This window comes from Desmodus rotundus, chromosome 4 (genome assembly GCF_022682495.2).
Source record: "Desmodus rotundus isolate HL8 chromosome 4, HLdesRot8A.1, whole genome shotgun sequence".
In the NCBI taxonomy this organism is placed as follows: Eukaryota; Metazoa; Chordata; class Mammalia; order Chiroptera; family Phyllostomidae; genus Desmodus; species Desmodus rotundus.
Window position 1 is genome coordinate 59733375 of NC_071390.1, and position 26021 is coordinate 59759395.

General features: G+C 38.9%; 1 protein-coding gene and 1 pseudogene across 5 annotated transcripts in view; one reads left to right on the forward strand and one right to left on the reverse strand.

Moving 5' to 3' along the window:
- The window catches only part of NRG3 (neuregulin 3), a 1217216-nt gene that overhangs the window by 155528 nt on the left and 1035667 nt on the right, over positions 1 to 26021 (forward strand). The window lies entirely within an intron of this gene.
- LOC139440867 (eukaryotic peptide chain release factor GTP-binding subunit ERF3A pseudogene) lies at positions 9013 to 17859 on the reverse strand (annotated as a pseudogene).

Consider the following 26021-nt stretch of genomic DNA (forward strand, 5'->3'; position numbering starts at 1 on the left):
TATCATGTGACTTCTACCAGTAGTTATCATTAACCCTGAGCATCAATAAACAAGTCCCATAATTTTGCAGGTATGAATTATAGGGTTTAAATAACTATCTTCTTTGTCAACAATAATGATTTGTCATAGGCACTGTGTTATGGACTTAATCGTTTCCCCCAGGATTCATATATTGAGGTGCTGTAACCCCCAGTACTTCAGAATGTGATTGAATTTGGAAATGAAATTTCTCGAGGTAATAAAGTTAAAATTATGTAACTGGGATGGGCCCTTATCCAGTATGACTTACAGATTTAAATGGGAACCCTAGTGCACTATTGGTGGGAATGCAGACTGCTACAGCCACTGCTGAAAACAGTATGAAATTTGCTCAGAAATCTAAAAATGGAACTGCCTTTTGACCGAGCAATTCCACTGCTGGGATTATAACCTAAGACCCTGAACCACCAATTCAAAAGACTCTATGCACCCCAATGTTCAGAGCAGCACAATTTACAATAGCCAAATGCTGGAAGCAAACTAAGTACCCATCAGTAAGTGAACGGATCAAAAACTCATGGTACATTTATACACTGGAATACTATGCAGCAGAAAGAAGGAGTTCCTACCCTTTACGACAGCATGGATGGATCTGGAGAGTATTATCCTAAGTGAAATAAGCCAGGTGGTGAAAGAAAAATACCATATGATCTCACCTTTAAGTGGAACATAATCAACAAAACAAACAAGCAAGCAAAATATAACTAGAAACATTGAAATTAAGAACAAACTTAACAATAACCATAGGGGAGGTGGGAGGGGATAGTGCGAGGGGTAGTGGGAAGGGTTTTCAGGAAATCTATAAAGGACACATGACAAAAGCAAAGGGGTGGGAGAGAACCAAGATGGCGGCGTAGGTAGACACACTGTGCCTCCTTGCACAACGAGAACTGACAGAAAATCAAACGGCAAGGAAGTCCGACACCAAGGAGATTAAAAATAAACATTCATCCAGACTGGTAGGAGGAGCGGAGACTGGCAGCCGGGGTGGAGAGGACTCGAGTTGCTGTGGCAGGACCAAGACTGGCTGAGTGTTGGACAAACGGGGAACACAGTCTGACCACTAGCAGACCCTGCGGCCCTACATTTGCACACAGATAAACCTAGAGGGCCGGACTCAGAGTGCAGAGAACGGGGCAGGCAGAGCGGCGGGTAGCACCCAGTAGCCCCACATTCATGCACAGATAAACCAGGACGAATGGCAGGGAACAAAGCAGACCACATAACCCAGGGCTCCAGCGCGGCGAAATAAAGCCTCAAACCTCTGATTGAAAACGCCCGTGGGGGTTGGGGCGACAGCAGGAGAGACTCCCAGCCTCACAGGAGAGGTCTTGGAGAGACCCACAGGGGCCTAGGGCATGCACAAGCCCACCCACTCGGGAACCAGCACCAGAGGGGCCCAATTTGATTATGGGTAGCAGAGTGAAAGACTGAAATCTGGTGGAGAGTGGAGCAGGTGCCATTGCTCCCTCTCGGCTCCTCCCCCACGTACAGCGTCACAGCGCAGCAACCAGCTTTACCCTGCCCTGGGGAACACCTAAGGCTCCGCCACTTTAAGTAACAGAAGCACCAAGACAAAAAAAAAAGTGGCCCAAATGACAGAACACTTCAAAGCTCCAGAAATAATTCAACTAAGCAGCGAACAGATAGCCAACCTATCAGATGCACAGTTCAAAACACTGGTAATCAGGAAGCTCACAGAATTGGTTGAATTTGGTCGAAAACTAGATGAAAAAATGAAGTCTATGCTAAGAGAGACAAAGGAAAATGTACAGGGAACCAATAGTGAGGCGAAGGAAACTGGGACTCAAATCAAGGGTGTGGCCCAGAAGGAAGAAAGAAACATCCAACCAGAAAAGAATGAAGAAACAAGAATTCAAAAAAACGAGGAGAGGCTTAGGAACCTCCAGGACATCTTGAAACGTTCCAACATCCGAATTATAGGGGTGCCAGAAGGAGAGGAAGAACAAACAATTGAAAACTTATTTGAACAAATAATGAAGGAGAACTTCCCTAATCTCGCAAAGGAAATAGACTTCCAGGAAGTCCAGGGAGCTCAGAGAGTCCCAAAGAAGCTGGACCTGAGGAGGAACACACCAAGGCACATCATAATTACATTAGCCAAGATTACACAGAAGGAGAGAATCTTAGAAGCAGCAAGAGAAAAGGACACAGTTACCTACAAAGGGGTTCCCATAAGACTGTCAGCTGATTTCTCCAAAGAGACCTTACAGGCAAGAAGGTGCTGGCAAGAAGTATTCCAGGTCATGAAAGGCAAGGACCTATATCCAAGATTGCTCTATCCAGTAAAGCTTTCATTTAGAATAGAAGGGCAGATAAAGTGCTTCTCAGATAAGGTCAAGTTAAAGGAGTTCATTATCACCAAGCCCTTATTACATGAAATGTTAAAGGGACTTATCTAAGAAAAAGAAGATAAAAAATATGAACAGTAAGAATGACAGCGAACTCACAGTTATTAACAAGCACACCTAAAACAAAAACAAAATCAAACTAAGCAAACAACTAGAACAGGAACAGAACCACAGAAATGGAGCTCACATGGAGGGTTATCAACAGGGGGGTGGGTGAGGGAGAGGGGGTAAAGGTACAGAGAATAAATAGCATAAATGATAGGTGGAAAATAGACAGGGGGAGGGTAAGAATAGTGTAGGAAATGTAGAAGCCAAAGAACTTATAAGTATGACCCATGGACATGAACTATAGGGGGGGAATGTGGGAGGGAGGGGGTGGGCAAGAAGGAGTGGAGTGGGGGGGGAATGGGACAACTGTAATAGCATAATCAATAAATATATTTAAAAAAAAGAAATAAAAAGCAAAGGGGGGGTAGGATCAAGGGTGGGAAGTGGGTGTGTGTGGCTGGGGTGGGGGGAGTAATACGGGGAAAATGGAGACAAGTGTACTTGAACAACAATAAAAAATTTAAAAAAAGTTTGGACACAGACACACACAGAGGGAGGACCATGTGAAGATACAGAGAGAAGACAATCACCTGTAAGGCAAGGAGAGAGTCCTCTGAAGATGAACTTGATCTTGGATTTCTAGTCTCCAGAATTGTGAGAAGATACATTTTTATTGTGCAAGCACTCCAGTCTGTGGTGTTTTTTTTTTTTTTTCCCCCCCCAGGATAGTGTGTGGTATTTTGCTATGGCAGTTGTAGCAGGCTAATACCATGTCTAGTATCTCATTTAGTGTTTTTTTTACTGTTTCTACCCTCTGAGGTATGGAGGGTTAGGGTCACAAATACTTGTCACAGATGAGAAAACTGCAATGTAGAAATAAGAAATGACTTACCCAAGGTCAGGGATTAAAATAGCTAGCAAATGTAAAATAAAGTTCTGTAAATTCTAGTACCAGTACTTTTGCTGTGACAAAGGCTAGGTAACAGGCCTTTTGAGCATGCTCTGCCTACAGTGGTAGATATGACTATTTGCTGGTCTATGAGGACCAAAAGCAGCACTTCTCTGCAAATACATATTCTGACATTTTATAAAATAAAATTAAACATTCAGAAACTTCAGAAAGTTCAAAGATGACATATAATAACATTTAAAAATTATCATTTTTATGTAGCCTATGAAATCTTGCAGCCCAAAGAACATCTGAAAGTTTTAGCTTCTTAATGAAACATGATAAAACTTGACTAGTGCATGGGAGGGAATAAAGATAGCTGATTTAAAAAAATTTTTAAGATTTTGTTTATTTACTTATTTCTTTATTTTAGAGAGAGGGGAAGGGAGGAAGAAAGAGAGGGAGAGAAACATCAATGTGTGGTTGCCTCTCATGTGGCCCCTACTGGGGACCTGGCCCCGTAACCCAAGCATGTGCCTTGACTGGGAATCGAACTGGCAACCGTTTGGTTCTCAGGCTAGCACTCAATCCACTGAGCCACACCAGCAAGGGCAATAGCTGGTTTTTTAAAATCATCTTAATGAGCTATGACATTTCTCAAAACAAGCACTAGGGAATATCTTAATAAAGTAATAATCTGTTGTTACTTTGGTTACCTCATACAAACACATTAAATGAGTGATCTCAGTATGGTCAGTAAAGTTGCTTTCTGTTTTTCTACATCTAATTGAGTCCATTTTTCCCTTTATGCTGGTGAATAAAATATGACTTCAAAATAAATCATAAGTGAATGAAAAGGAATGTATATGTGTGTGAATTATGCTTCAATGTACTGAACATCCTTATGAATGTCACCTTATGAAAATATGCAAGAGTTCGTCCAGGGCACAAACCTAAAGATCAAATTGCTGGGTTGCAAGTTGTGTCTGTGGTCAGCTATGTAATATTAAATAGATCTTCAGGTTATCCTCCTGTCATGCATTTGATCCTGTTTCCGCACAACTACAATCAGATATATTGATTTTTCACAATCTAATAAGCATGTTATGGTAGATGATTATGGTAAGATTATTACTGATTGACCACTGTTATAGGTTTATAGGCTATTTAAGTTTCTTCTTACAATTGTCTATTCATGTAATTTGCCCATTTTTTGGTTTGTCTTTTTTTCTTAGAAATCAATTTGTATATGTTCCTTTTTTTACATTGTACAATATTCCCGTTTTGATTGTATGGAGTGCAAACATCTTTTTCCAAGCAGTAAGGTTTTTTTGTTTTTGTTTTTTACTTTCCTTATGCCCAGTTTTATCTTGTAAAAGCTTTCAGTATTAATGTGTTCTGATATGTTTATTTTTTCTCTTTTGTTTTTCCTTTGTTGTGTCTATCTTGATGCCATCAATATATTCCTTATGTCATACTCCAGAAATTTAGATATTTGTTTATCTGATTTAAGTTATTAATCCAATCAGATGATTTTGTTTGTTTGTTTTTTGTTACTTTATTTTCTGGAGAGACGTAGAGATCTAAGGTTTTTCATTTCCCCATATGGATAGCCAGTTATTCTTGCAACATTAATTGAATAGTCTATCTTTCATAGCTTATTATAGTCTAAATTTGTAGCTTATCGTATTTGGTGTTCTCATAGGTACATCAGTCCATTTTAAATATATTTATTCTGTTACTTTGCTTTGTCTATCCATTCAACTATCTATGTAGCTTCGTGGTAACACCTGATACTAGTTAAGCTAAGTCACCCCTTTTACTTCAAAATTGTTTTGACAGATATTGACCCATAACTCATCCATATATATTTTAGCATGCAGTTGCTACATTTTATAAAAACACTGATAGGATTTTGATTGAAATGTTTTTGATTTTATAAGTTAATGTGTTGTCTTTAGGGATTTTAGGTATATGAACATGATATATTTCTCATTTGTTTTCTTTTAAGACATTGAATAAAATTAAATTTTTATTATAAAGGCATACATATTTATTAGACTTAATGTTATTATTTGTGCTATTACAAATGTAACTCTTTAAAATAAGATTTATTAATAATTTGTTGCTCACATAAAGACATGTAATTGGTTTTTAGACATTGACTTTTTGTTTGGCAAACTTGCTGAACAGTCTTAATAATGATAATGATTTATTTGTTGATTTTGTTGGATTTTCTAGGTGGACAGTAGGTGAATAAATATATTTTGTTTTTTGTTTTTAATCCTTGTCCTTTTAAATTTTTGTAGTGTTATGCCCTGGTAGAATTTTTTAATGCAATATGTAATAGAAGTAGTAACCTCATGGACCCATTCATAAAATAGTGCCAGCCCTTATGCCAAACTATCTTCACCTGTTGTCATCTTGAAGGACAATTGACACTAATAATTGGAACCTTAAAAACTATTGCATTCTAAGGGTTTTCCCAATGAATTGTAAAATAAATATTTAACTGACTCTGTCTTCTCTCTCAATTGTGAGTGCTCTCTTATTTACTCATTATTTTTATTCTGTAATTCTTTATTTTATCCAACAGGTATTTACTGATTATCCATCATTGGCCATACACCATGCCGGTTCTAGGGGATTCCATGATGAATATGACTAACAGTGTCCCTGCCTTCATGAGGCTTCTGAATTAACAATGACAGATGGTCATTTCCTTATAATCCCATGGCTGTGTGAAGCACACATGTAACATGCTGTCAGAACACTTTGGAGACCAGAGAGCAATGGTGCTTAGATATAGTTTGGGAGATCAGGATCTTGACTTAGATGACAAGTATGAGTTGTACAGACAGAGGTGGAACACTGAGCAGGCAAAGTACTCCAAAAAGAGGATAGGTGTTGTATTGTAAACAAAGTTGTTCCAAAAAGGGTATCCAATGAAAAGTTATTTGTTATAAATGTTAGATAAGCATATTAATACAAAAACATAAAATATTGAGGGAAACAAATATCTATTGAATACCCTATTTGGAAGATACTTCATATATCACTTTGAATTTTTCCCTGGTTAATTAGGAAGACCGAGTCTCCCTAAGGGGAGGGCCATGGCAGTTGGTACAAAGCCACTCAGGGTAATAGGTGCTTATGTATCTGCCTCATCCACAGACCCGCAGCTCAGTTCTCCCATCATCCTTGCTCTGGCTCCATCTCTGGTCATCTCTTTATTTTGATTTCCATTTTTCTTTCTGTAGCCATGAAAAACAAAATTTAAAAAGACACAAAAAGATTTAGTAATTTAAAAAATAATTTCATTGGACACATTAACATCATCAAGAATATTCCAAGGCAATATTGGCTGTGGGTATTTTGGCAAGTTTGGGCTGCTTATTTTAATACAGCCTTTCAACCAGTTTTCAGTGCGAGGCATATGTTTGCTTAGACCTTGTGTTCTAAAAAAACAGAACCTATGTAGAAAGCTCTGTTTTGTCAGCCTCACAAAATGAAATGCTGCAACCTGCATTTTCCTTTTCCAGTTTCAAGTATAAAGTTGATTTTAAAATTTAAAGAACAGTGTGGTGATTGCAGGAGGGAAGGGGGTGGGTAGAGGTAGAGGTGGAAGAGTGTATTAGGAGGATAAAAGGTAATGGGAGTAAAATAAAATAAAGGCAAAACCAGAAATAAAATGAAAAAATAAAATTTAACTGCAGTTACATTAAGATGTGCTACCACTCCCAGATGTATCAAATATGTGTTTCCTTTAAAAACCATATTACTGTCCTGGCTGGTGTGGCTCAATGGATTGAGCACCGGCCTGCAAACCAAAGGGTTGCTGGTTCAATTCCCAATCAGGGCACATGCCTAGGTTGCAGGCCAGGTCCCCAGTAAGGGGTGTGTGAGAGGCAACCATACATTGATATTTCTCTCCCTTTCTTTCTCCCTCCATTCCCCCTGTCTAAAAATATAAATAAATAAAATCTTTAAAAAAACATATTACTCATTTGCCTTTATTCACCAGTGATACTTGAGGAGAAGGGAGTAATAAAATGTTAGCATCTATTTAGTCTTATGGGGCAAAGTAATATAGAAATTTCTGAGGTGTACAGTGAGATGTATGGCTTTTAAAAACATAAGAAAACTCAGAATGACAAGCCAGCACAAGCTGTGGTTCTTGATCACCCAAGGTGCGCTTGCTTTGTATCTGGCCACTGAGATAGAAAACTAGGTTCTGTTGTCTTTTCATTTCTTCTCTAAATCAGAGGCAGGGGTCTTAGGGTTTGGGGGAACTCAGGAAGTCAAGCATTTGACGAAACACATGTATTTAGTGTGAATAGAGGCCCAGTGCTCTGTAAAGCTCTCCATGCAGAGAGATTTAGGGTCTTATTCTAATATTTCTTCATTTGGTGCATCTTCCACCAAAGCCCTTCTTAACTCAAGTCTTGGCAGGTATGATGGCACTTTACATAAATTGTAGGCACTTCTTGTTACACTGAGGGAAGCATGCTCTAGGTTGGACATTATATAGTAGTTCATAAGAAAATGCATACTCCTTATAGAACTTATCAGGGGAATTTAGAAAGGGGAAACTCCATCTTGTCCCCTTATAAAGGGGACAATAACGTGCATTGATCTAGTGGTGTAATCACAGCACTGGGTCAGACTTTTCAGCTTCATCTAGACCTCTTTTGTACATTTACTTGCTGGAGGACCAATGACAACCCATTTAATAAGGAGGTCCCGAGATACAAAACATTAGAAGTACAGGAAGAATCTCCATTTTGATACAGTCACACTACCACTGGTGTGAGCTGCACTCATTCTGGACTATTTTCATTAATCAACAAAGAGAAGGAGAAATTATGCTTGTTTGTTTTTTCTCTGTCATGGAGAAGTGGAGACAACAGGAGCTCAGCCTTAAGAGCTCTGAGATGTAGGGTGACTCTGCCAATACCACAGGACCTCTATGAATCATTAACTGGGAGATCATTTCTTAAGATTCTTTCAGGCACATGGTGAGGGTTTCCCATACATTATTATACATATTTAACTATCAAGTGATATTATGAGAAAAAATGAATTTACTCAATTTTACAGGTGAGGACACAGAGTCTTAGGGCAATTGGCTATGACAATATCCCTATATCTCCTACTTATGACATTGCCTAAGGTCATAAATAGGAGATATGGGAGACAAGGAATATTAAAACCCAATAATTTTGAATTTCTAATTAAAATGTATGCTCATAACTACTATGCCATCCAAGTTTATTTTTCAAATTGAATATTTTATTAAAATAGTTGTCTTTGTAACATGCACACACACTTGTATACTCAGAATGATCTTCCTGGGGGGGGAAAGACTATGTATGCCTAAGGGAAAAATGGAAAAAATAATTAAATTTTGTAGGTTTTAGTTATTGTAGGCAATTATGTACATATCACTTACAAAGCTATCACCTAATGTGTCCAAGGAAGCAGTTTGAGAGGGGAAGAAAAAAATGTTTGGAAAAATTCAACCGTGGCATAGCAGAGCTCTCAATATGAGAAAACCTATGTAATGTGGACTTTGCTGCAAATTTTGTCTTTGGAAAAATGTGGGGACAGGTTTGTCAATAGGCAGAAAATAAGAGAAGGCAGTGTGAAGTAGGCATTGGCAGTCTACTTCCTCACAATATTGTGTGGGGTCATCAAGACAGTGCTTAGTCTTAACCCTGGCACCAGTTTCAAAACTTTCCCAGTTGCAGTGGTCTTACCTTCATCTCTTAAGGTAAATCAACCCATCTGAGGGAAGTCTTTAAAGGCCCAAGGCAGATGGTTCCTGCTGTCCTTAAGCAAGCAAAGCACAGTTGATCTTGTTTTACAAAACAGGGTTGAGTCTTACTTATTTCTCCTGAATTTTTGTCTGCCAAGCAAATTAAGGCTGTTATTTCGACTTCTTCAATACAGGTATGACTGTGGAGCACTACATTATAACCTGGATAGATGACAGATTTGTGCTCTGTAATCACTATCTGGGCATCAAATATTAATTCAGAATGGCAAATATTATTAGGATCACAAAGGATCCTGGAAGAACCTTTTCTTCTTCAATTCTTTTTAGTCTGATTTTAAAGTTTTCACCTGAGGCTACAGAATCAGTTCCTATATCACAGAAAGGATTCCAAGAACTTCCACCTGTGCTTGTTTAGCATCATCACAAGCTGCTGGACTTTACAAATACATAGATCCTGATTCCTCTTTCTCAGAACCACAATGCCCATATCCTGTTTTTATCCACAGCCTGGTTGGGCCATCAACTGATCCACTGAAGTTTGAAAACTTACCCAGATATGGAAGCAATAGTAATTTATTCCAATATACCAAGGACAGAAGTCTGATTGCTTTTTAAGGTTTGCTCCAGTCAGTCCTGAGCAGGGCATAAAGTGAATGGGATTGGGATTGAAGGGATTGTCCCTTGTTTTGGGATTGAAGCCAACTCTTTTCATCTTCACATCTCTCTTTGCTCCAATTCACTGTTGGATCATCCATCTCATTAAATAAGCACAATTAAGTGTTTTATACCAGCTATGGTTGCCAACATTGCATGTTCTCTTGTCTGTCGTCCTTTTTCAAATCCAGGTTCAAACTCCCCTTTCCTGGCAGAGATTACCAGTACAGCCAAGTCATCTTGAGAATCACCACCATCATATTTGGGACAAAACTCTTGTGGCCAGGGGCGTCTAGCACTGTGAAATGCTGCTTCTCTGTTTAAAATAGTCTTGACCCCCTTCTACTGTTTTACCCTTATCTAGTTCTTCCTGATTTGTGTCTAAGCCCCAATACAAGTACCAAGTTTCTGTTTTTCTCTTTAGCTTCTCTTCCATATTTCTTGTGTCCTTTTGTCAACCATTCCAGTCAGATGCATTACTTGTCCTGTAATTGGTTGACTTGCCAGCATCTGCATGTCCAATAAATATCATATTTACATGTTTTTTTTTAGGAGCACCTGGTGGTGCACACACAGATGGTTTTAGTGGTTCCTCTTCCTTCTCCATCATTTCTTGGGCATTTTCTTCTGGGGGCCTTCTATCACCCAGGGAACCACTCCCCTGCTCTGCTTCACTTATTTCTTCTTTGTGTGCCTATGATTCTTCTGGGGACATTTGTTTCTCCATTTTTTACAACAGGTTCTGAAAATTCCATGCTGACGGCTGAATTTGACCTTCATGCAACAATGATTGTTCTTGACAAGCTTCCACAGATGCTGAAGGGCCTCCCTCCCTCCTGCGAGCTACTTGGTTGTTGGTGGAAGCACCAACTGGGAGTGGGGTGGCTGGGCCAGCCCAAGGACAGCAGGAATGTGGGGACTTGGCCTTGTGGGTGTTGGGCACGAAGGGTTTGGAGATGACTTTGAGTTGTGAGCTGAAGGCTGTGCTGAGGTGTTCCTGCTGGGCCTCTGCTACTGCTGTCAAGGAGCACTGGGCTGCCCCTTGGGCCCAGCCTGGGGGCTTCCACGCCCACCTACTCCTGGCATTTGGGTACAGGGTCACCACAGCTGCCACCACTTATCACTGTCTGGATCTATGATGGGACCGGGGTAGGGGAGACAGCATGTCTGTAGTGAAAAGAGGGCGGGGAACAAAAGGGAGGAGCCACTGGGCAGGAAGGAGCAAGATGCACTGACCCTGGAAAGCAGCGAGGCAGAAGGTCCAGGGGCCTAGCGACCCAATTCCTGGCATTGTCGCTGGGCAGCTCCAGTCCAGACTCCACACAATCCAGAGGACAGTGTGTGACTCAACCCTCTTGGTATGTGTAACTTGATCTCCTCCCACCCAACCACTGGCCAAGTAGCTTTAAAAGCCCCCTCTCTCCCTCTTCCAGGCGTAATGAGAGAAATTAATAAAGACATCTTTGTGAGAAAGCTCTGGAAATTATGATATGGTTTTAAAAATGTGAGTTATTTGGTCCAGATTGTTGATACCTTCTGTTCATATAAAGGGCACAGTATTTATAAACATTGATTTAGTTTACATAGTACCTGCCTTTTGTGGAGCTAACTCATAAAACAGTACATTACTCCACAGATCAATTCCTATACTCCTGGTGCTCTGGTCTGCAGAGATATGCCCCCCAAATGCTTTCCCTAAGTGGGGAAATTTCCAAGAAGAGGCTGGATTAGTGAAAACTTTCTTCTTGGTGCCACCTTTTCCCAAGGTGTAACATGCAGTTGGCCATTTATTGAAGCACATACTTTGCGGGCCAGTGCCCCCTGCTCCACACTGTCTGGGGTATTCAGAGACATGTATCCCAGGCTCACCCTGGACTCTGCTTTGACATCACAGACCCCAGGAGGTACTCTGGACCAGCTCAGGACTCAGGGCCCTGGGTGGATGTGACTCTGCTGGAAGAGCTGGGACCTCCCTGATGAAGAGAAACCTCTCAAGTTTCAGATCATAAACCCTCCTGTGACCCATGTCTTTCTTGTGTCCTAATACCCTTCTTAGGATTTCAAAACGGAACTTGGCTTCCAAAGAGCAGGTAGTGGGCTTGTTCTGTTGGAGACTCAGCTTGTGTTATCTGTGCTGAATGTATAACACTTTGACAGAAGTATTCTCAACTAGCCCACCTCACACAGAGAAAATTGTGCTTAAACAAAGGAGATAGGAAACTTCCAATCTGCACTTCAAAGTGGAGTGATGTGAGCACCTTCCTGATATTGGTGGTCCTCAACATTTTTTTTCACCATGGGGTCAGAGGTTACCCAAATATAGCCAATGGGAAAATAGAGAGCAAGTCTTGGCAAGTTTTATTCTGTTTGTTCACCTGTATATGAAATTTTAATATAAATTCAGAGAATTTAAGTATTAATGCTAGTCAAAATGTTTCAGTAAACAACTTTCAGAAATTTAAATTTGTAAGTTACTTTTATTTCCTGTGCAAGGTCAGATTTTGGATGTTTTTTAGAGAAGTTTTTTTTTATTGACAGTAAATGTGATTATAGATCTTTTGAACAATGTCTTACCAATTATCTCTGATATTCTTAGTTATACTACATGCAATTACATTTTTAATGTTGTCTATGTTTATATAAAATATACTAAGATATTTTTAATTCCCTATGTCCCTCAAAAGGATAAGATAAAGACGATTTTGTTCTTGGTTTTGATATCAAATAAACCATATTAACTTTAATAGCATGTATTAGTGATGTTCAAATATGATTCAGCATGGTTCTTAGGCATTTATGTTCCTAACACTTTGCTATTTGTTGGAGGGAAGGGGGAGATCAGAAGAAATATAAAATATGGTGAATGCTCTGGTAGGGCTTACTGGTATTGGAACGTACAACTACCATAACTGAAACACAGGGAAATATGTCATGATGAGTAAAGGACATTAGTTCTTTAGGAGTTTAGAGAAGGGCAATATTTGGAGGCTTGGTAATTTTGAGAGTTACTTAGTATGTGGAACATTCAGTTCCTCTATGATAGGCTCAGAAACATGTGGTTTGTACTCTTTTGTCCATGTGAACCCCACAGCATCAATCCCTCTGATGAGGGTATTGGGATGCCTCATTACCAAAGGAGACACTGAGGCAAAGAAATTAAGCGGCATGCCCAAGGCAGGCTCAGGCCTCACTGATGAAGAGCTAGAGTTTTTCTTTTTTCTTTTAGTTGAGATATAATAGACATATAACAGTATATTACAACATAATGATTTGATATTTGGAAATATTGAAAAATGATTCTCAAAATAAGTATAGTTAATATCCTCACATAATTACAATTTTCTTCTTCTGATGAAAACTTTAAAAATCTATTAGCAACTTTCAATACATCTTACATTAGCAACTTACATTACATCTCCATTACTTGTTTATTTTATAAGTGGAACTTTGTACCTCTGGACTGATTTCACCTATGTTTCCCACCTCAACCCACCACTGCTGCCAACTGTCAATGTGTTCTCTTATCCATGAATTAGGGTTTTTTAAAATTCCACATTTAAGTGAGATTACATGGTAATTTATCTTTATCTGAATTATTTTACTTAGCATAATACTCTCAAACTCCATACATGTTATTACAAACGGCAAGTATTCATTTTTATGGCTGAATAGTATCCCATTACCTATGATGCCTGTCCAGAAAGTATCCAGCCTTGTACTATGAAAAATAGAGACATTTATTGAAGAAGATACAAGATACATGAAACATTGTACATAGGGCAATATTGTCTCAGTCCCCTTCAAAGTAGCCATGTTGGAACCTCACCCAGTTCTCCCATTTGCCATCAGCTGCCCCTTCGTATTTTCCTGAAGCTCACTGATGGTCTGAAATCCTTTCCTTTTCAAAGGTGATTTAAGTTTTGGGAAAAGCCAGAAGTTGCAGGGTGCCAAATCTGGGCCATTGGGGCTGGGTCACCTGGGTGATCTGTTTCATCGAAAAACTCTGCACGAGATGTGATGCCTGAGCAGGCTCATTGTTGTGATAAAGCTGCCAGTCACCAGTTGCCCATAGCTGCAGCCTTCTGAATCATCCAAATAGTTTCCATGGAGGAATGTTCAAGGTTAACACAAAATTTGATGCAGATTGGTTGTTATTCTCATTCAATCATTTTGAATGTGACAGCCACACAGTACACATGCTCACTCAATGGCGTCTACTGCCCCCAGTGACAGTACAGTGAAGTTGTCATTTTTCACGGTTATGCATTCCAGTCCACTCTTCTTGGCTGCCAGGTTGCAGTGATGTCATGCAAACCATTCTCATTATTATCAATTGCTGGACTCTTTCTGTACAGACCTCATATGCACCAAATTAGATCCTTATCTTTTTAATACTATAATGATAATGTCATTGCAGCCCAGTTTCTTTCATCATATATGACCTGAGCTGGACTGAGTGTTTTGTGCATGTTCAAACTGTTCTCATTATATTAACAGTGGCTGAAGTTTTTCAGGACAGACTATATTTTCAGGACAGACCACATGTTTTTATTCATTCGTCATTAATGAACAGTTAGGATATTTCCATGTCTTGTAAATAATGCTACAGTGAACAATGGGGTGCATATATTTTGTCAAGTTATACTTTCCGTTGGTTAAATAACCAGAAGTGTAATTGCTGGATCACATGGTACTATTTTTTTTAATTTATTGATTTTAGAGATGTGTCAGGGGGAGGAACATTGACTTGTTCCACTTATTTATGCATTCATTGGCTGCTTCTTGCATCAAGACCAGGGCTTGACCCACTATGTTGGCATAACAGGATGACACTAACTTAGCTACCCCATCAGGGCGGTACTTCTATTTTTAATTTTTGAATTAACTTTATACTGTTTCCATAGTGGATACAGCAATTTATATTCCTGCCAACAAATGTTAGTACTTTTTTCTCCACATCTTGCCAACACTTGTTATTTCTTATCATTTTGATAATAGCCATATTAACAGCTATGAAGTGATATCTCATTGCTGTTTTGAATTGTATTTCTCTACTGATTAGTGATTTTGAGAATCTTTTCATGTACTTGTTGACTATCTGTATATCATTGGAAAACTGTGTATTCAGATCCTCTGCCTATTTTTTAAATCAGATTGTTTATTTTCTGCTGAATTTTATGAGCTTCTTATATATTTTGGATATTAAATCCTGATTAAATATGTGATTTGGAAGTACTTTTTCTCATTCAGAATGTTGCCTTTTCATTTTTTTTTTGGTGATTTTCTTTATTGTTCAGAAACTTCAGTTTGATGAAGTGCCACTTATTTATTTTTTCTTTTGTTACCTTTGATTTTGCTATCAAATTTTAAAAAATCAGTGTAATGACCAATGTCTAGGAATTTACCATATTTTTTTCCCTATGGATTTTGTGGTTTCATATTTTCAATCCATTTTGAGCTAATTTCTGTGTATGATGTCAGATAGGGGTTCTATTTAAATTTTTTGCATTTGACTATGTTGTTTTCCCATCACGAGTTATTCAAGAAACTTTACTTTCCCCATGTATATTCTTCAGAGCTGTTTTTGTTTGTTTGTTTGTTTGTTTGTTTTTACCATCTCTGTTCTCTCTGCAGTTGTTGAAAGTGCCTCCTTAAAAGAAACAAAGCATAATAGAATAGCTAACCAATATCAGCATTTATTGACCTTAATGGGCCAGGCATTATTCTAAGTAACTTCATGTATTATCTCACATAATCCTCACATGAATCTTATGAGCCACAGAGAATTCAGTGGCTTGCCTAGGACTACAATGTAAGCAAGAACGATCTGTACTGGGATTGAAGAATTGGTCTAATGTTAATAAGTGCTGGGGATGAGACAAAACTATTTGGGTGGAGCTGATCTTCTACCTTACAGAAGTAGTATGAAGGTTTTAATTTAAGGTAGGGCACAAAGTGACTTTTTGGCCAAAGTCATAGAAGCATGAAACCTCAGATTTATGAAGAGCAGCTTGGAAATAACAGGCCAGAGAGAGAAGAAGGGGAAAGGGACCAGAGAAACCCTAGAAAGTAGAATATTCAGACTGATCAGTAAGGAGCAGAGATGAAGAATGGGAAAGAAAGGGCTATTTGAGTTCTGTATAAATGAAGAGAAGGGAATATCTTGTAAGCTTTTGGAGATTTCTAATCCATGTGTGGGAAATGTGAGAATTAGTCTATTTTCTTTAAATCAAGTATATTTCTCAACATGGTGCCAGAAGTTTCTTTTAGAGTCCGCATTTGAATCATCATGTGGTTTGAGAAATTCACTTCCAGGTGAGGACAATAATGCTGTAGCTAGCACTGCCTTAAAATATGTAAAATGAAAATGTAAAAATTCTCACTTTGATTCTGCGAAAAAGAGAGTATGACAATTGATTAATGTATCACCAGATTAATCTGTCACAAGATTTTGAAGGCAGTGCTTTGAAACATGTCATGTTTCTTAACAGCCTTGTCTAGATTTTCTCAGGAAAGATCCTTGTGAACTCATTATTGATAGTTCAATATAGGTTTGAGAAAAGTACTATGCAAAAAGAAATACTGCGCAAAAAAAAAAATCTGGGAACAAATGTTGTCTTCACTATTTACCAGGTATGTGACACTGAGTAAATAATTTAATTTTTCTGAATCTCAGGGGGTTTTTATCTGTGAATCAAATGTGGAGTATAAGATGAAAGAGGCCAGGGAAAGTGAATTAAGGCCAGAGGAATAAAGGCATCATCTGCCATATTTTAAAGTTTTTCTCAAAATGTAGGCATACACAGAATAAATCTTAATTTTGTGAAATCACATAATCAAATTTGTGTTTTAGAAAGATGATTGGAAATGGTGCCAAGGATGGATTGGAGGGAGAAAAAGTGGAGGATATGTTTATGGTTTTCTTTAATATTTACATCTTTTTAAGTTATATTTTATTGATTATGCTACTACAGTTGTCTTAATTTTCTCCCTTTGCTCCTCACTTCCACCAAGCACACCAGCTGCCTCAGGCAATCCCCACACCTTTGTTCATGTGCATGGGTCATGCATATAAGTTCTTTGGCTACTGTATTTCCTATAATGTACTTTGCATCCCCATAGCTATTCTGTAACTACCAATTTGTACTTCTTAATCCCCTCACCTCTTCACACATACCCCCAATTGCTCCTCCATCTGCAAACCATCAAAATGCTTTCTGTATCCATGATTCTGTCTCCGTCTGCTCTTCTTGTTTGCTTAATTTGTCTTTTAGAGTCAATTGTTGATAGATCTGTACTTATTACCATTTCATTGTTTATAGTTTTGATCTTATTTTTCTTAAATAAGTCCCTTTAACATTTCATATAATAATGGTTTGGTGATAATGAACTCCTTTAGTTTTTTCTTGTCTGGGAAGCACTTTATCTGTCCTCCCATTCTAAATGATAGCTTTGCTGGGTAGAGCAATCTTGGCTGTAGGTCCCTCCTTTCCATGACTTTGAGTATTTTTTGCTAGTCCCTTCTAGCCTGCAAAATTCCTTTTGAGAAATCAGCTGACATTATTACAGGAACTTACCTGTAGGTAACTAATTGCTTTTCTATTGCTGCTTTTAAGATTCTCTCTTTATCTTTAACTTTTGGCATTTTAATTATGATCAGTCTGCAGTGGGCTTTTTTGCATCCATCTTGTTTGGGACTCTCTGCAATTCCTGGACTTGCATATCTATTTCCTTCACCAAATTGGGAAAGTTTTCTTTTATTGTTTTTCTCAAATAGATTTCTGATTTCTTGCTCTTTCTTTTCTCTTTCTGGCACCACTATGATGTGAATGTTGGAACAATTGAAGTTATCCCAGAGGCTCCTTACTATCCTCATTTCGTGGGATTCGCTTTTCTTCTTCTTGTTCTGATTGGTGGTTTTTTGTTTCCTTATGTTCCAAATCACTGATTTGAATCTTGGCTTCATCCACTCTACTGTTGATTACCTGTAAAGTGTTCTTTGTTTCAATTAGTGAATACTTCATTTCGGACTGAATCTTTTTCATGCTGTTGAGGTCCTCACTGAATTCCTTGAGCATCCTTATAACCAGTGTTAGAACTCTGCACCTGATAGATTGCTTATCTCCATTTTGTTTAGTTCTTTTTCTGGAGTTTTGATCTGTTCTTTCATTTGGGCCATATTTCTTAGAGGATGAATTATATATGTTCAACTTTGACGTTTTGACAAGTGTCTAAATTTGACAAAAAATTATATCGCTAAAATCGGGAAGAATATAAAAGATGAACAGCAGTATTTCTCAACGGGAACTTTAATGTTCATTAGTTTATTAATATTTATATGGATTTTCAAAGGAAGAAGTTTGTATTAGAGCACAAATATAAATTTAAAAAATTGTAGTTTGTAGAAAAAAGTTATACCTTGTGGAAAACCATAAATTGTGATGATATGATATCTTCTTGATATGTATAGTATCAATTAGTACAGAGCTTAAGATGTTGCTTGCATTTACTTTAACAAAAATAAAAACATATTTGTAGAATATGTTGCAATTTGCTAGTTTCCTTCATATAAACCATCTTTTAGCATTCAAATGTTTCACTCTTTGTTTATTTACTGATATACATAAAATACCTTTTGAGAACTCACTGAGCATCAGGAACTCTCCTAGACTCTGGAAACATACCTTGCTCTCACAGAGTATACTTTCTAGGGATAGGCCCCAGAATTTAGGTGTCTATCATAGGAATTCTTGACATGAGTCCTAGGAAAGATTTGGGGATAAGGAGGTGTCTATGATCCCAGTAAAATGTCTGAGAAGAGGTTTTTTTTTCTTTTTTTTGTCATTTTATTTTTTAATTTATTTTTTAAAATTTTTATTGTTATTCAATTACAGTTGTATGCCTTTTCTCCCCATCCCTCCACCCCACCCCAGCTGAACCCACCTCCCTCCCCCACCTCCACCCTCCCCCCCGATTTTGTCCATGTGTCCTTTATAATAGTTCCTGTAATCCCCTCTTCCCACTGTCCCCACCTCACTCCCCCCTGGCCACTGCTAGACTGTTCCCAACCTCAATGTCTCTGGTTGTATTTTGTTTGCTTTTTTCTTCTATTGATTATGTTCCAGTTAAGGATGAGATCATATGGGATTTGTCCCTCACCTCCTGGCTTATTTCACTAAACATAATGCTCTCCAGTTCCATCCATGCTGTTGCAAAGGGTATAAGCTCCTTCTTTCTCTCTGCTGCGTAGAATTCCATTGTGTAAATATACCACAGTTGTTTTGATCCACTCGTTTACTGATGGGCACTTAGGTTGCTTCCAGTAATTAATATTTGACAAAGGAGGCAGGAGCATAAAATGGAGCAAAAACAGCCTCTTCAACAGATGGTGTTGGGAGATCTGGGCAGCTACGTGCAAAAAAATGAAACTCGATCACCAACTTACGCCATACACAAAAATAAACTCAAGATGGATGAAAGACTTAATTATAAGTCGTAACACCATAAAAGTCCTTGAGGAAAACATTGGCAGGAAAATCTCAGACATTCCACGCAGCAACATCCTCACAGACATGTCCCCTAAAGCAAGGGACATAAAAGAAAGAATAAACAAATGGGACATTGTCGGAGGGCTTTAACTCAGCCCTCCGGTCCGCCACGGATGAAGAAAAAGACTACCAAGACATGATCTGCTTGGGGAGGAAAAGTGGCCTTTTCTCTCAAAGGAGAAGGGCCACGAGCCTTTCTCTGCATGAGCTTTTATTAGGTTCATTCCCACAGGAATACAGATAAAGCTCATTATTGTTAGGCAGTAAGGGTTAAACAATACATGATTTACAGAGAACTTTGAGGGCTTATTCTGAGTTACAGCCAATTAGTTAGAGGGCTGTAAAACTTTAGGCACCAGACTCATCTCAGGTCTGGACACTTATCCTTTAAACTGAGGGTACAAATTAAGTAGGTTTCACAGGAATGTATGTATTTTTGTTAGGCCTGATTCCCCAGGGAATCTGCCTCTCCCAGCACAGGAATGCACTGCCCTCTGTTATTGCTTCAGGCTTAAGTCAGGCAAGGGAAGTAAAGCAGCCAAGAGATTAGGAGACTTCTTGCAGACAGAATGAGGACTCAGGCTATTTCAAAGCCGAGGGGCGAGGGTCCATCACCCCCTTTTTCCACAGCCCCCCGAGTCCTTCCCTGCGGGCCTCTTCTGTGACCAGAACCTGTCTTAGGTTGATCCTCCCTTGAGGATTCTTACCCGTAATTGGCTAACTGGCCAAGCTCAGGGCCAAGCAGGGTGAAGTGGGCAGAAGTGGCACTTCTGCCAGGGAGACAAGCTTTGTCTCCTTAGTGGCTTATGGTCCCAACTCTGACTCAGCCTTAACCATGAGGGGTTACAGCCTCTGAAACCAGGCAGGGCAGTTCCCAACAGGACCTCATCAAAATAAAAAGCTTCTGCATGGCTAAAGAAAACAGCACCAAATTACAAAGAGAACCAACAGTATGGGAAAACATATTTGCTAATGATACGTCAGACAAGGGCCTGATCTCCAAAATATATAAAGAACTCATAGGACTGCACTCCAGGAAGACCAACAACCCAATTAAAAAATGGGCAAAGGACTTGAACAGACACTTCTCCAAGGAAGACATACAGAGGGCCCAGAGACATATGAAAAGATGCTCAGCATCACTAGCCATCAGAGACATGCAAATTAAAACCACAATGAGGTACCATCTCACACCAGTCAGAGTGGCCAACATAAACAAATCAACAAACAAATGTTGGAGAGCATGCGGAAAAAAGGGAACCCTAGTGCACTGTTGGTGGGAATGCAGACTGGTGAGGGCACTGTGGAAAACAATATGGAATTTCCTCAGAAAACTAAAAGTGGAACTGCCCTTTGACCCAGCAATTCTGCTGCTGGGTTTATATCCTATGAACCCTGAAACACCAATCCAAAAGAATCTGTGCACCCCAATGTTCATAGAAGCATAATTTACAAGAGTTTTTTTTAATCAGATTTTCAAAGATAACTATAATCCTAAACTGGCTAAAACCCATGATCTTCAATAAATGGAGCCTCACAGAAGTTTACTGACCTGCACAAGGTCCCAAGAATCAAGTAACCATTTGGGTCTGTGACCACTGGTTTAGTGCACTCTGCAGTGGCATGCCACTCTCAGTATTAATTGTGTCATCCTGCTCTAAAGAATGATCCATTTTTCCTAAGGTTTTAGAGATCATTTAACATTCTTATTGTAAATGTGACTTCTTAGGAGGATGCAACACTTAATAAATTTTATAATTTGGTAGACTGACTTGAGTTTCTTATAGCTTTTAATTCAATGAAACTTTGAATTCTGCTGGTTGTAGAGGGAGTGTTCCTGCATCTTTGCTGGAGAGGAATGTGACAGGGTCCTAAAGAATCTATAATGGCATTTCTTTGATCAGTTTGATGAAGTAAACTTGTGTGACATTCCAAGAGGATTGTTAGCCTTCTATTGCAGGACACAGACCAGTACTTTTGGAATGGCCTTCCTAACTTACTATAGAGGGGAGCTCTGAGCTCTGTGGTAAAACAACCTTTATATTTACACACTACTATCTGACCTTTGGGTCGGGGCATTTCCAATCAATTTAGAAGTGCAGCAAGTGGAACAAGAGTGCTGATGAGTTCTCACAATATGGTAAGCAAGGCTGCCTGGGACTGAGGGACATGGAAACTCTTTTGATTTCTTAGATGCTTTTACCACATACTCCTAAACTCTTGGTTTGGGAGTTAAGTCAGGTGCCAGAGATTATAACAGTGGGGGGGGGGGGGGGGGAAAGGCAGCCTAAATATTAAAGGCTAAAATGGATTTTTCCCATACCCCAGAAATAGAGTAATTTTTCCTTGGAAAATCAAGTAGAAAATATTACAGGTTACTTATTATCTTAGCCATGAACAGATATTAGGCAGAAATGTTTAAGCAGGAATCAGCTTTGTGGTATATAGAAGGCCTAGCAGAACATCAATCAAAGTGCACCTGAATAGTCCCAGCCTTCTAGAACTACTTTTAAAAAAATATATTTTATTGATTATGCTATTACAGTTGTCCCATTCCCCCTCTTTATTCCCCTGCACACCCCCTCCCACCTCCATTCTCCCCCTTTAGTTTGTCCCTGTGTTGTACATATAAGTTCTTTGGCTTCTACATTTCCTATACAATTCTTTAGCTCCCCCTGTCTATTTTCTACCTGCCGTTTATGCTACTTATTCTCTGTACCTTTTCCCCCTCTCTCCCCATCCCACTCCACCACTGATAACCCTGCATGTGATCTCCATTTCTGTGGTTCTGTTCCTGTTCTAGTTGTTTTCTTAGTTTGTTTCTGGTTTTGTTTTTTTTTTTTTTTTAGGTTCGATTGTTAATAGCTGTGAGTTTGTTGCCATTTTAGTATTCATATTTTTGATCTTCTTTTTCTTAGATAAATCCCTGTAATATTTCATATGATAAGGGCTGGGTTATGATAAACTCCTTTAACTTGACATTATTTGGAAAGCACTTTATCTGCCCTTCCATTCTAAATGATAGCTTTGCTGGATAGAGTAATCTTGGATGTAGGACCTTGCCTTTCATGACTTTGAGTACTTCTTTCCAGTCCCTTCTTGCTTGTAAGATTTCTTTTGAGAAATCAGCTGATAATCTAATGGCAACTCCTTTGTAGGTAAATGCCTCCTTTTCTCTTGCTGTTTTTAAGATTCTCTCCTTCTGTTTAATCTTGGGTAATGTAATTACGATGTGCCTTGGTGTGTTCCTCCTTGCGTCCAACTTTTTTGGGACTCTCTTAGCTTCCTGGACTTCTGGAAGTCTATTTTCTTTGCTAGATTGGGGAAGTTCTCCCTCATTATTCGTTCAAATAAGTTTTCAATTTCTTGCTCTTCCTCTTCTCTGTCTGGCACCCCTATGGTTCGGATGTTGGAACATTTAAAGATGTCCTGGACGTTCCTAAGCCTCTCCTCATTTTTTTGAATTCTTGTTTCTTCATTCTGTTCTGGTTGAATGTTTCTTTCTTCCTTCTGCTCCAAGTCCTTGATCTGAGTCCTGGTTACCTTCCCATCACTGTTGGTTCCCTGTAGATTTTTCTTTATTTCACATAATGTGACCTTCATTGCTGCCTGGGTCGTTTTTATGCTGTTGAAATACCCAGTGACTTCCTGGAGTATCCTGATAACCAGTATTTTGAACTGTCTATCTGATAAGTTTGCTTTCCTTTCATCACTTAGTTGTGTTTTTTCTGGAGCTTTGAACTGTTCCTTCATTTGGGTCATTTTTTCTTTTTTGGTCTCAGCACGCCTCCTAGAACTACTTTTTTAAAAAACATGTTATTTATTTATTTTTAGAGAGAGGGTAAAGGAAAGAGAAGGAGAGGGCGAGAAACATTGACATGTGAGAGGCCAGTTGCCTCTCACACACCAACTGGGGACCTGGCCCACAACCCATGCATGTGCCCTGACTGGGAATCAAATGGGCAACTTTTTGATTTGCAGGCCAGCATTCAATCCACTGAACCACACCAGCCAAGGCTAAAACTGTTTATAAAGCCAAATTTACCTTTGTTCAGGAATGATAAAGAATCTCTAATTCATTTATTGAATCCTCAGGAGTTTTGCTACTCTGATTACCAAGCATTGAGCTATAATTTGTTGTTGAATCAGGACAACAAGCAGATAATTTTCCATCAGCCGGATGGGGTTGTTTTACGGAAACTGTAATAAGCTTTTGGGTTTGGTGTGTGCGTGTGTTTGCACACATATGCTTCCTTTGATTTAGGGTTAAATCCTCCTTATTTGAAGGAATAATTTTAGGTAATGCTTGGCTGGCATGGCCATGTGATTCCTGATCTGTGGCTTTTCCTCAACATCTTGTCTTTTACATCTAGTTAGAATTCTACAATCTTTCATCAGGTGATTTTTTTGTTGTGTTTTTTTTTTTCCTGCTTGCTTTAATTTCATATAGCATTTTCTTGAAGAGAGTATGGACGTCTGAAGAGGCATCACTGATACTTAGCCATCTGGTAAAAAGTTTTCTGAGGAGTGTGCTGCACTGTGAGCCAGGTTTATCAAGGTAATTGTATCTGACTGGGGAGATTGGAGATCAAGGTCTAATTAACATAAGAAGCTGAATGAAAGTATGACTACACTGATGGGGAGAGAACAGTCCTCTTGCAGAATGCACCTAGGAACCTTACTAGAGGGAAGGCAAAAGTTTTAGATAAGCAAATAGTATCAAGGGGAGAAGGACCACAGCTTTATCATTCACAGACGTCTAATATCCTAGCTGTGTTTTAACTTCCTCATTGAACCAGCATTTTTTCATGCTAAGAGAATAGCAATTCTTTTTTTTTATTGTTGTTCAATTACAGTTGTCTGCATTTTCTCCCCACCCCTCCACCCCACCCCAGCCAATCTTGCCTCCCTTCCCCACCTCCACCCTACCCCTTGGTGTTGTCCATGTGTCCTTTATAGTAGTTCCTGAAAACCCCTCTCCCCACTATCCCCTCCCCACTCCCTTCTGGCTATTGTTAGATTGTTCTTAACTTCAATGCCTCTGGTTATATTTTGTTTGCTTTTTCCTTTTGTTGAATATGTTCCAGTTAAAGGTGAGATCATATGGTATTTGTCCCTCACCTCCTGGCTTATTTCACTTAGCATAATGCTCTCCAGTCCCATCCATGCCATTGCAAAGGGTATAAGCTCCTTCTTTCTCTCTGCTGCTTAGAATTCCATTGTGTAAATGTACCATAGTTTTTGGATCCACTCATTTGCTGATGGGCACTTAGGTTGCTTCCAGTAATTGGCTATTGTAAATTGTGCTGCTATGAACATTGGGGTGCACAGGTTCTTTTGAATTGGTGTTTCAGGGTTCTTAGGGTATAATCCCAGCAGTGGAATTGCTGGGTCAAAGGGAAGTTTCATTATTAGTTTTCTGAGGAATGTCCATACTGTTTTCCACAGTGGCTGTACCAGTCTGAATTCCAACCAACAATGTACTAGGGTTCCTTTTTCTCTGCATCCTCTCCAACACTTGTTTGTTGATTTGTTTATGTTGGCCACTTTGATTGGTGTGAGATGGTACCTCATTGTGGTTTTAATTTGAATCTCTTTGATGGCTAGTGATGCTGAGCATCTTTTCACGTCTCTGGGCCCTCTGTATTTCTTCCTTGGGGAAGTGTCTGTTCAAGTCCTTTGCCCATTTTTTAATTGGGTTGTTTGTCTTTCTGGAGTGGAGTTGTGTGAGCTCTTTATGTATTTTGGAGATCAGGCCCTTGTCTGAGGTATCTGGCAAATATGTTTTGCCTTACTGTTGGTTTTCTTTGCATTTTAATGCTATTTTCTTTAGCCATGCAGAAGCTTTTTATTTCGATGAGGTGCCATTTGTTTATTCTTTCCTTTATGTCCCTTGCTTTAGGGGATGTGTCTGTGAGAATGTTACTGCATGGAATGTCTGAGATTTTCCTGCCAATGTTTTCTTGTAGGACTTTTTTGGTGTTATGACTTAAATATTTAAGTCTTTTATCCACCTTGAGTTTGAAACTGTCATTGTTTGCAGATGACATGATAGTGTACATGGAAAATCCTGTAGATTCCACAAAAAAAACCTCGACCTAATAAATGAATTTGGCAAGACACCTGGATACAAAGTCAATACTCAGAAATCAAAGGCATTCTTGTCCACCAACAATGAAACTGCAGAAACAGAAATCAGGAAAAAATCCCCTTTGATATAGCAACAAGAAAAATAAAGCACCTATGAATAAACCTAACCAAGGAGGTAAAAGACCTGTACTCACAAAACTACACAACACTGAAGAAAGAAATTAAGGAAGACACAAACAAATGGAAGCATGTTCCATGCTCATGGATTGGAAGAATTAACATCATCAAAATGGCAGTACTACTCAAAGCGATTTATATTCAATAAAATCCCTATTAAAGTACCCATGACATATTTCACAGATATAGAACAAACATTTCAGAAATTCATATGGAACCATAAACGACCCCGAATAGCTGCAGCAATTTTGAGAAAGAAGAACAAAGCAGGAGGGATCACAATACCTGACATCAAACTGTATTACAAGGCCACAGTAATCAAAACAGCTTGGTACTGGCATAAAAACAGGCACATAGACCAATGGAACAGAACAGAGAGCCCAGAAATAAACTCAAGTCTATATGGTCAATTAATATTTGACAAA